General features: G+C 44.7%; 1 long non-coding RNA gene across 1 annotated transcript; it reads right to left on the bottom strand.

Moving 5' to 3' along the window:
* Positions 1–7657: 7657 nt before the first annotated feature.
* LOC115321467 lies at positions 7658–8046 on the bottom strand. Its single transcript, XR_005715155.1, has 3 exons — positions 8005–8046; positions 7812–7890; positions 7658–7697 (listed from the first exon to the last, which is right to left on the bottom strand). It is a non-coding gene; the product is annotated as an uncharacterized LOC115321467 (long non-coding RNA).
* Between the last annotated feature and the right edge of the window lie 4454 nt (positions 8047–12500).

The raw sequence follows: 12500 nt of genomic DNA, 5'->3' as shown, positions 1-12500 counted from the left end.
ATCTTAGAATGCGACGCATCTCCGGAAGGCGTTGGAGCAGTGTTGTCGCACAACGTCAATGGGGTAAACAAACCCATCGGTTTCAGATCCAGGACACTCACCAGTGCCGAGAAAAACTACTCACAACTTGAAAAAGAGGCCCTGGCACTAATTTTTGGAGTAACCAAGTTCCGTGACTACTTGCTTGGTAGAACTTTTACGCTTAAAACTGATCATGAACCCTTGGTAGGGCTTTTCAAAGAAACCAAAGCAACACCAACCACCGCAGCTGCCAGAATCCAGCCCTGGGCACTCACGCTTGGGGCGTACAGTTACAGGATTCAATACCAGCCTGGGCAAGCAAACCAAAATGCAGATGCGTTAAGTCGTTTACCACTCCCACATAACCAGCCAAGAACTGAAGACAACAGATTACAAGGAGTGCATGCCCTCGACATCTTGGACACCGGTCCAGTTTCTCGGAAGCAGCTGGAAGATCTTACAACGAAGGACCCTGTGCTTGTGGCACTTCGAGAGATCATTAAGAAAGGTTGGCCAAGGAAACTTCAAGATCCAGTTCTTCAGCCATTCTGGCCGCAGAGACACACCTTCTCCTTGGACGGTCTTCTCATCCGCAGGGGGGAGAGAGTGGTTATCCCCGAGAAAGCACGAGACGCTTTCCTACAGGAGCTCCATGACACACACATGGGTATTAATGCAACAAAAGCACTCGCACGGTCAATACTCTGGTGGCCAGGTATTGATCATGCAATCGAAGATGCTCTGCGAGCTTGCACAGTGTGTCAACAGGCTGCACCGATGCCATCAGCAGTAGAACCACTAGCCTGGCCAGTAACCACTACACCTTGGACAAGAATTCATGTCGATTACGCAGGACCTATTGATGATATTATGGTGCTCATTGTGGTTGACAGCTACTCAGGCTGGATTGAAGCACTACCAACACCAGCCGCAACTTCAGCAGCAACAGTTGATCACCTGAGAAGTCTGTTTGCCCGTTTCGGACTGCCTGTTTGCCTGGTGTCCGACAATGGAACACCATTCACTGGATCACAATTTAACGAGTTCATATCCCTGAACGGTATCCGCCATTTAAGGACTGCGCCGTATCATCCACAATCGAATGGGCTTGCAGAGAGAGCTGTAAGGACGGTCAAGGATGGCTTGAAGAAACTCTCGGGAGGTTCCCTCGCCACACGTTTGGCAAGATGGCTGCTTGTGCATCGTCGCACTCCGTCGGCCACCCGAGGCCAATCTCCAGCAGAGCTGATGCTCGGCTTTCGCCCGAAAGTTCGCATGGACCTCGCCACCATGACCACCAGCGAGCCAAAGGGCGACACAGAAGGATTCTGCAACCTCAAAGAAGGGAATCCTGTGTTCGCAAAGAACTACGGAGTTGGTGAGCGTGGGGTGCCGGGAGTCGTCTCGAAGGTTTTGGGAAACCGTATGGTTATAGTGGAGACCCACCACAGCTCAATGAGGCGCCACATCGACCCGTTGCGCCCCCGACACCATGGCTCTACTGTTCCAGAGACTTCTGTGGATTGGCCACTGGACCCGAGCCTTTTCGACAGTATACCGGACAGCCGAACTGAAATTCGATCTACCCCACTACGACGCTCTGTGCGAACACGCAAGGCACCAGACCGGATGGACTTATAGCTAGTGTGGGGGAGTGCTGCATATCTGCATTTCGCCACCAGGGGGCCAGCGTCTTCCGGTGGACTTCCCGCGCACGCCGCGCCATTACTCTTTTCTTGCTCCATGCAACCGCCATGAGGTCTCAACATGTAACCTAACCTGTTAATAAACAATATGTGACTACGTGACAAGAACGTTTTTCCCCACCGCCGCAACAAAAACCTATGGCTCCATTGGAGTCGATGCATTCGCTGACGGTGTCAAACAATTCTCTGTGTGGTATTGAATAAAATAAGTCTTCAACATCTAGGGAGAATTCAGATCATGTTGGTGTTCCATTTTAATTCGAACAGATTTATTACAGAACCTTCGTAAAAGATGCACTAATACGGTTTGTGCAGGTGAGTTATAAGGCCAGGGGGACATTATGTGGGCGGCTAATCTTTGCGATAAGTCGGATAACTAACTAAACTTCTTAATTAACTTTTTAATTAGTAAAATAATTATATGGTTTCAATTACGAACATGCTGAGCATAATCGAAAACCACTATATCAGTCAATGTTAGAACGACTTGAAGCTCGTGGGAAACTCGGGGGAGGACCAAAGTTACCACTCGTACAGGAGCGCTTATGGTCAAAGCATCCAACGGGTCGCAACATCCAACGAGTCAAAAGATCCATTAAGTCACATGACACAAAAGTCAAACATCCAACGCGTCAAAACATCCATCCGAGTCGAAACATCCATAAAGTCAAAACGTCCATCGAGTCAGAACATCCATCCGGAAGCTTGAAAGCCGGGGACCTTCAAAAGTTGGAAGATAAATATATTATTTTTGTTGAGGAGTCACTCTTGTATACATATAACTATCATATCGTTTGTAACCTTTCTCTTTAAGGTTGTATTCGTGGATGTATGCATGATGTTATGAATTGTACGCATGCTTTTATTTTTGTACTTAAGCGCCTTGTACATACAAAGACTTCGGTCGTTCTGAGGCACAAATAACCAATTAAATAAATAACTTATAAGATAAATAACGCTTGCATTTTGGCAATTTGCCAAGTATTTTGACAGCTTCTGGCTTTCTAACACAATCGTCAAAGATATCTGGAGCCAGTTTGAGAACGATGGACCACGAACCACCAACATGGAGGTAGGGAGTCATAACGGACTGCACAGCCGGCTGACGAGTCATCATCGAGACTTGGCTGAATTCATACAGTTCCTCCAAGTTATTTAGCAGGCTCGCAAAACAGGATCCAGGCACTGGTCTTGGATCCCCTCGTGGGCGTCTGCACCGGCGGTTCAAGTGACCAGATGTAACAAGCGGCTGCAGGAGGAGATGGCTATGTTTTCGTGCTACTTGGCGACTGCAGTTCCGACATTTCAAGACGTGCTCAACTGCTTTGACATGATTTCAATGATTGGAGTGCTTCCAAAAAACGAACTGACTATACTCTTTTTCACCTCAAGAAAAAAAAGATGTTTTGCGCATTGTTCATACCCCGGGCGAAGTACTTCTTATAAGATATGGTTGTCGGAGGAAGAAGTGATGCTTTTGGCATTTGAAAAGTATGCGTCTTGATTAGATAACACATATCTGATCTAAAATGCACCTATATGTTATATCTTAAATCTCTACATAAAGAGGAAAATTAGTAATGCTCCCCGAGAAGCCGGACTCTTTTTACTACGGTTCTTGAGGTGATAACGGGTATAACACGTGAGCCGGCTTGCCTGAAAATCAGTAATTTTTATTGATGTGTTCTTCTGCACACAACAAACTGTTTTGAATGCCTCGGACAGAGCGATCCCCAGCTAGTCATCGCGGGACGCCCCATTGACCCCATCGATACTGGCGTTTTACCCAGCGACCTTTCGTAAAATACTTAGCATTGCATCTCGGAGTGAAAGTCGAACACAAACTATACTCCGCTAACACCTTGACGTATACAGCACGGTGGAAGCGCTGTGGAAGCCATCTTTTCGGAAGTGCAACCAATGGCATGCTTCTTCTAGCTTGGCATGACTCTCCGAGCGTTAGCATATACACTGTTAAAAATGAGTCGTGAAATTTACGAGGAAAGTTCTGGCAGCTCTATTTCCAAACATTTCCCGTGAAAATAACGTACAATCATTTTTTTTTAATTATGTGGGAAAAGTTGTCAAAAAAACGAGGCACCGCATTCTTAGTTTACGAGCATAGACGTGAAAATGACGATTGAATCGTTTTCAAATCCTCCCTCGTGAAAATAACGTACTGTCGTTTTTCTAAATTGACTAGGAAAGTCGTCATTTTTATTTGCGGCTTTGTACGTGAAAATTACGAGGAAATCTCTGGCAGCTCTATTTCCAAACATTCCTCGTGAAAATGACGTACCAGCTTGTTCTGAAACTGTGTGAGAAAAACATAAAGAAAAGGTGGATTGCATTTTTCAGCTGTAAGTATGTATGTGTAGCATACAGTCATTATGATCAGTGTTCTTCGCGTAATTATAAAGACAAAAATTGAAAGATTACTTATCACTTTATTCAAGTTTCCGAGCTTCCTCACTGTACACTCTCCTTGGTGATGATGGTGTGCCATTACATCCTGCGGGAAAAGAGAAGAGAAAATTACCCTATGCCACCCTATGATATAACGTCACACAACTCGCTCAAAGGACTATGAGAGGAAAGCAAGAAAGATAGTAACAGCTTCATTCGGACAAAAGGGTGAGGAAAATTGGACATTAGCATTTCTGAAAGTCTGATATGTCAGACATTGCTGGTGTGCCTTCTTTGCATGCCCAGGGCTATGCTACAGGTAATAGTCTTCACTGCAGGGCACAACATTTATTACATCAAACCTTAGGCACCATAAAGAAAATGTGTGACAAACAATAGCCTTTTCCAGATTCAAGGTTGCAGCTGCTACACTTGAAGCCCATATGGATTGATGAAGGCCACAGCGAAAACATCCGCAAGTGGCCATTTTTCAGGGCTGTGCTAATATTAAAATTTTCTTATAGCAGTTTAGTATTATACGGTATTTGATATTGGTTTCAACATTAATCGTACTACTGTAAACGGCTTAATTTTTGCAAAGGCTTACTGTTTGCGAGTTTATCGAAATTGCTTCAAATTGGTCATGCAAATAAGTAACCCCATGGCTACGAATACATTGAACATTACTCCTCATTGTGAAATTTTGTTCCCACAAAGTATTTCCAAAACTGACACTTCACAAAATGTATGAAATATCAAGCTCGCGAAAAGAAAGTCGTTTACGCCAGTCGAACATTTCAAAGCGCTCGTAAAGTCACCATTGCAATGAATTGGCTTTGTTCAGTGCGCTTCTCCGCATGTGCACTGCGCTGCGGAGAAGCGAAACCCATGGAGCAGACTCCGCAATCGCATTAATCGCGTTAACACCCAACACCACCTATAGAATAATAAAAGCCTGGGCATCGCCTCCTCTCCCTTCATGAAACGTCATCACAGTCGGATGGCGCTAACTCGGCTACTGGGCCAGAGTCCGGCCTTCGACGCGCTGATGGAACGCGAGCCCCGGCCGAACACTGACGCAGCACTCGTGCCCAATCTCAGGCCTCAATCGATCTGGCTGTGATGACGGTGCGGAGGCCTTCTGCTTATCTAGGTGGTGGTGTAACACCCCGGTCGCAAGAATCTCGCTTTGTCGCAGCGCAGACTCATACTTTGGTGGGAAATGCACACCTCTATAGCGGAGAGGTTTTGACATGTACACAGGAGGAATTAAGAAAAAAATTTAAAAATGGTTACGTGAATGTTTATGCATCTGATGGATGTCGGTACTCCCCTCAAGGTCAAATTTAGAAGACAAATAACACTGTAGCTATCCTGTTATCAAGAATATGTATTAGGCTGCAATGTCCTAACATGCTATGTCACGACATTGCAGCAACAGTTCTAATTTGAAATTGAAGGATGAGCATGGCGAGAAAGCCATCAAATCGTATATTTATACTCACAACCTCTATGTGGGCCTTGACCTGATGATAGCCAGAGCCACTACGTAATGTGGATCAGAACTAACAGAGCTTTGGCAGTGGGGCGATGATAACGAAATGATTAGAATTTCATTTAAAAAGTATATGTATTGCCCTCATGCTGATTATGTACACTTATAAATCTATATGCCCATGCAGCATGCTGCTGACAAGCATAAATAAATGACAAGCTTTGCTTGCTGCCTCGATTACAACTGTGCAGCTTAAGCAGATACTTGAGAATTTTAAGAGAGCATTCAGTTTGGTAATCAAAAGTATTCACTTCTAACTTTATTTCAGTGGATGACTACCTGCCCCTGATATTAGGTATTTTTTTGTACCACACCTAAAGTTACTATTCGTGCACGATCATGCTCCTTCACTGACATATGCATTTTGAAAACATATGTACTAAAGTAATCAAAGCAGCCTACAGTTAAACAAGTGATACCAACACTGTCAGGATGGCTGAGGCTAGCGTGACGGCACTAAGTAACAGGCTTGGAGAGAGGTGCAGACACTGTGATATTCAACTGAAAAGTTAATAAGCTCAAGTCATTATACACTTTAAGCCCAAAATTCATGATTCACACATGCCTATTATTCTCAGTATGAAGCCAAAGGCGAACCAAGTAGTAGTCCGTTGATTTATTACCGAAATAGAATACAATTTGAATACCAAACTGGATGCTTTGCTTATTTTTGGAAGGTTGCGATAAAAAATGCACTACTTAATTGGGTAAAAAACAAAGCCTTGTAACACAATCATGTGCAAGATTACATTCTACAAGTCGTTTTACATGTATACACATCATTCTATATCAAAGCTAACAGAATTTTCAAAAAAGGCCGCGAAAGCTATCAGAATGTCTTCTTCATTGCGCATTCGTAGGACTCTGTGGACATCAGTAAAGGGGATAACCGTCACAGTATGTTGACTAATTGACGAAAATTTGTTAGCTTTGTAACTAATGGCTTTATCGGCCATGCTGCAACAGCAGTGTTAAAAGCCAGCCAATATTAAAGGCTATCCCGACTTAAACAATTCACGAAATGCCAAGCGGCTTCCACATATTCCTTGTCCAACTTTTGTGTTTTAATGTCGGATGCAAAAACCGCACTCAGGAGCTCAAGAATTTGTGCCGTTAATGGTGGGTGGGAGAGTGACATAGTCGTACTGGGCACATCGTCACTATCTCGACAGTGTGTCCTTGGTAGATGCATCCGCGTCATACTTCCAAGATAAAAAAGGTGCGTCCGAAGCAACCACGTCCGCACAACATCTTGAGGTCTTCCCCGAGTACGCAATTTTCGAATCGGGTGACAAAAAAAGCAAATTTTTAGCATTCCATATCTTGAACCTTGTTGCTATACAGAAATTCTGTTAGTCTAATATTTACTGCCTTTGAAACTAGAATTGAAACGTATCCCATAAAACAATTAACTAAAAACATTATTAAAAAAATTTTGTTCATTAGTTTTGATTAACATTCTGCAACGGTTATCCCCTTATCTAATGTCCTCCGAGCCCCATAAACACACAGTGAGGGAATCATTTAAGTAACTCGTGCCGTTTTTTTTTTTTTTAATTTCGTTCGAATCAAAATAGACAGCTTTGTATACATGTATATAAAAATATTGAATGCATGTCCATCCCACTATAGAGGTCCACCTTTTCCTTAGGTAAAACTGGATCAAACTGGAGAAGGCCAGTTTTACATAAACCCCCAGCATGGTATGTACCAAGGGCCGCCAGAAATGATTGCTCACCTCAGAACACTCTGTGCGGCTTGAAGAAAGCGGCCTGCGGTCTTTGACGGTGGGTCTACCCGCTTGGTGCAGCTGGGACCTGCAAGAAAGTTAACGCAGCTTGCCATATACCAGAGAGTAACAAAGACAAGACCAGTATTACATAAACCCCCAGCAGGCATGCACCAAAGACCGCCAGAAATGATTGCTCACCTCACTGAACACTTTGTGCGGCTTGAAGACAGCGGCTTGCGGTCTGACGGTGGGTCAACCCGCTTGGTGTAGATGGGAACTGCGAAAAAGTTAATGCAGCTTGCCATATACCAGAAAATAACAAAGACAAGGTCAGTATTACATAAACCCCCAGCATGGCATGCACCAAAGACAGCCAGAAATTATTGCTCACCTCATAGAACACTTTGTGCGGCTTGAAGACAGCAGCTTGCGGTCTGAAGGTGGGTCAACCCGTTTGGTGTAGATGGAAACTGCGAGAAAGTTAATGCAGCTTGCCTTGTACCAGAAAGTAACAAAGACAAGGCTAGTATTACATAAACCCCCAGCATGGCATGCACCAAAGACAGCCAGAAATGATTGCTCACCTCATAGAACACTTTGTGCGGCTTGAAGACAGCGGCTTGCGGTCTGACGGTGGGTCAACCCGCTTGGTGTAGATGGGAACTGCGAGAAAGTTAATGCAGCTTGCCATATACCAGAAAATAACAAAGACAAGGTCAGTATTACATAAACCCCCAGAAGGGCATGTACCAAGGACCACCAGAAATCATTGCTCACCTCAGAGAGCACTCCACGCGGCTTGAAGAGAGCGGCTTGCAATTTTTGTTGCTGGGACCTGCAATATATTTAATACAGCCTGGCGTATACCACAAAGACAAAGCCAGTAATACATAAGCCTACAGCACATGTCCCAAGGACCACTACAAATGCAGGCTCACCTCATGGAACATTCCATGTGGCTTAAAGAGAACGGCTTGCAATCTGTAATGGTGCGTGCACCTGTTTGGCGCAGCTGGGACCTGCAATAAACTTAGTACAGCTTGCCATATACCACAATGTAACAAAGACAAGGCCAGTAATACATAAGCTTAAAGCACGACATGTCCCAAGGATTGCTAGAAATGCTTGCTCACCTCATAAAGCACCCCATGCGACTTGAAGAGAGCGGCTTGCAACCTGAGGGTGAGTGCACCTGCTTGGTGCAACTGGAACCTGCAATAAATTTAATACAGCTTGCCTTATACCCACAAAGTTACAAAGACAAGACCAATACTACATAAGCCTCCAGCATGAAATATCCCAAGGACCACTAGGAACACTTGCTGAACTCATAGAGCTCTCCATGCGGCTTGAAGAGAGCGGCTGGCAATCTTTGGATAGTACCTACGGGTTCATTTCCCTTCCTTGATGAGCCTGAGCACTTTCGAATAAATGCCGCTCTTTGCGGTATGGCATGGTGCACACCTGGTACCTCTTTTGAGGTTTATCTGGCCAAAGTACCTATAACAAACATATAACAATTGGGTCACACACTGCAGTAGCCAGCAATACCACAGCAATGACAAACGTTAGAGAAGAGAATAAACATAAAATTATGTTTACTAACCAAAATATGTTAATTACCTTCTTAAGTATTGGTATAATGGGCTATGCTGCGATTGCAATTCTAAACGGAGACATTGTTAAAGCCCAACCTAAATGAAACAATTTTGTGAAAAAGCAGCAAGTTTTGAGTAATTCATGTTTTTCGGAAATCGCCGGTTAGAGTTTTGGGGTTACATTACTCTCTTTAAAATTGCAATTGCGAAGAGGCCCATTAAACCGCTAAATAATAATAATAATAATATTCATAATAATAATATAATACATTTATTGTATCTAGCGCACATCAGTTAGCATGACGGGCACATCACAGCCAACATGAGGCTTGTGGGATATGCCACCCTGAAATTAACAGTCGAACATAGCTATACTTTGAGCCCGAGTGCAAAGTGAAACAACTATATGCAGACATCATTAGGATGTCACAGGTGCCATGTGACACAGTTAGATGCAGACACACACCATGCACATGCACACCAACATACGCAAATGCAACGTTAGGTTTGAAAATAGCCACTGTAAAAAAGAGGAAACAATTATAACCTCGTTAAAAAAAATCATGCACTAATGATAATAAACGTAACTATACTAAACAAATAACGCAACTATACTAAACACAAATTCATTAAACCAAGTCCAAAGGGGAAGTGTCACGGCCGGGGTGTCTGAAGCTGCACAAGTGTAATCTACAGTGAAATAAGAAAAGAAAAGTAAAAAATATATGTAATTAAACAGTGACTTTACGATTTTCGGTTAATTAGTAAACATATTTTGACGTTTATCCGCCTGTTTAATGTCCGCCGAGCCCTACTATTATACAGTGAGGATGGCATCCACATATATATCACCTTCATTTTCCTCTACAGTCCGTTAAAGATTACAAAAAAAAATTTGATATATCACAAGAATCTTTTGACGTCGTTTCAGCTGTCTAATGACTCAGGTGTGCAAATGAATGAACAGTACTCATCAATGAGAAATAAAACAAGAAAGCGCAGAAAAATAAATAAAATATAAACTTCTGCGAAGCCGATCAGCCGTTGGGTATGCTGAGCCAATTATTACGATTTTGCGAAATGTGCACCCCTAAACAGACAGTGCGGTGGAAGCTGCATGTTCGTTTGACCAGTCAACTGTTGATTCTGCACAACGTGGTCACCGCCTCTCGCATATTCACGCGGGGAGAGCGAGGTCAAGCGATAAGAGGCTTTAATTATAGTTGGCGAACAAGTAGCTTGCACCGCACTGTCAGCGTAGGCGTGAACGGAATATAGGACATGCAAAAACCTAAAATATATGTACCGTATTTTCCGGGCTATAGTCCGTACCCGGTGTATAGTCCGCAGGGGCAAATTGGGGGTCCAAAGTAAAAGCTCTTGCTTAGGTACTTAGACAGTCCGCACCCGGTGCATAGTCCGCGTGCCGTGCATAGTCGGCACCTGGTGCTTAGTCGACACGAAAATCTTCTTATAGACGGCACACCTTGACACATGTCTGCTTTCTTAGCACACAAAGAAGCCTACAATCAGGCACGTAGCCAAAATTTTGTTTCGGGGAAGGGGGGGGGGGGGGGGGGGGGGGGGGGCATGGGCCTCCCCCTGGTTACGTGCCTGCCTATAATATACATAAATCATCATTAACATACTCTTTCACTCACAAAATCCGTCACATCTCCTCATAATGAACGATCTTGAAAAACAAAATTCGTGTATAGTCCGCACGCGTAGAGAGTCCGCACAGCCTAAACTTTCAGCTTTTAAACATGTATAGACCTTGGACTATAGCCCGGAAAATACGATATAAAAAATAAGCACACTGTTAAATATAAATTCAGAGCCAGCAGCGAGCTGCAGAGTGGATGTTTACAACAATTAACCCTCCAAACTGCTTGAGAAATTTCCCGTCAAATTACGAGGGCGGTCAATAATTTTGTGTACGTCTTAGAGGCTCGTGAATCGAGTGCACTGGAAACTTCCGTTTTCGAAGCCGCTAAAACGTCGTTCAATGACATTGCATCGTTACAAAGACGTTAGCCGCTCGCTTATGTTGTCTGGCTGCATGAATGTTGTTGCAAAAACAAACACAGGAACTAATTAGCTTCCATAAAAGCTCGTACTCGCGAGTTCTCCTAAGAAATGAGGCGCAGGGCTCTGAGTAAAGGCGCCGCCGCTGCAGCACGGATAAATAAACACGTGCATATTATAACGGAAACATAACGTGCTGAAAAAGAAACACCAAAAGCACGATGTGTCGGTGGACGCCCGTGTTCTCAGACCGCAGATTTCGAACACGCTCGAGCGCTTTCCGTCTTCAACCGAAAGCACTCGAACCGCGAACATGGAGAAACATTCGATTACAATACGTAAGCAAGACATTGCAAGGATAAAGTCACATTGCATACCTTGAAGTGGGCGATTTAGTCGTCGATGAGCTGATGAGGCCCTGATGCATCACAGAACACTACACTGACCACGATGTCAACAGCCACCGAGGCGAGTTCGACGAGCGCCCGAAGTGCGATAGCATGGCGATAGCTGCTGCAACCTCTGTTTGCGCCTGCGCGGCACGGGCGCACGACTCGGAGCAAAACCGCAAAACAACAGAGATGGGTGTTGCAACAACGGCAACAACGCACCAACACCGCCATTCTGCGAGAGAGGAGGGCCGCGAAAGAGCTGCAGGGCTGCGCGCTGCGCGGCGGGGCATTCAACTCCTCGCCATCTGCGCATGCTTGCACTCCTGGGATTTCGGCTTTTCTGGAAGGCTCGGCTCTCGCGCCAAATAAATAATGAGGGCATCCTCGTATTTTGAAATGATGAGCGTGCCCGTCTTTTTTGACGAGGGAAAGACACGTCAAATTGACGTAAATTTTTTACAGTGTACGTACGTAGATTGGAGCGATCACGTGGTGTGACGCTGACAGGTCCAACGAGCGTGCAGTTTATTCTGCACTGTCAGCTTCGGGGCGAAGCGAGTGCAGTGTGATGAACCACGTCTGGCCATATGCGCCTAAACATGCAATGCAGCCCTTCATCGGTCCCCAAATATGACCTGGAGCATACAATGTTTTCGGCCTTACGTGCGCCCGCTTATCCACCATCTGACTCTCGTTGAGCCCCTACTTTGGCTTTCCGAGTATACACTACTGCTGCACGATTCCAGACCATTTGCTCAGATTTATCTGCGACATAATTAGACGCACTACAGCCCGCTCCCAAGCTGATGATTTTCGCCGTTCTCCATGTTTGCTCCGCTTTCGGCGTCGTCGCCTCGGTGGCTCCGAGGGATTCTTCTTCCGACTGCCGAGGCGAGCGGACGGGAATCATGAGCTCCCGCGGAGCGTTATCAACGGCTACTGATAGCCGCGGTGCTACATCAGACTCTCGTGAACAAGGTTACCGAATCATCTTGCCCCAGCTTCCAATGGGAGTTAACGTACTTAATTCTGTGTTTCTACACTGTGATATTTCTGGGCGGC

Source organism: Ixodes scapularis, unplaced genomic scaffold (assembly GCF_016920785.2).
Source record: "Ixodes scapularis isolate PalLabHiFi unplaced genomic scaffold, ASM1692078v2 PGA_scaffold9__187_contigs__length_104089568, whole genome shotgun sequence".
Classification (NCBI taxonomy): Eukaryota; Metazoa; Arthropoda; class Arachnida; order Ixodida; family Ixodidae; genus Ixodes; species Ixodes scapularis.
The sequence above is the reverse complement of the archived record's forward strand: the minus strand, read 5'-3'. Positions and strand labels throughout refer to the sequence as shown.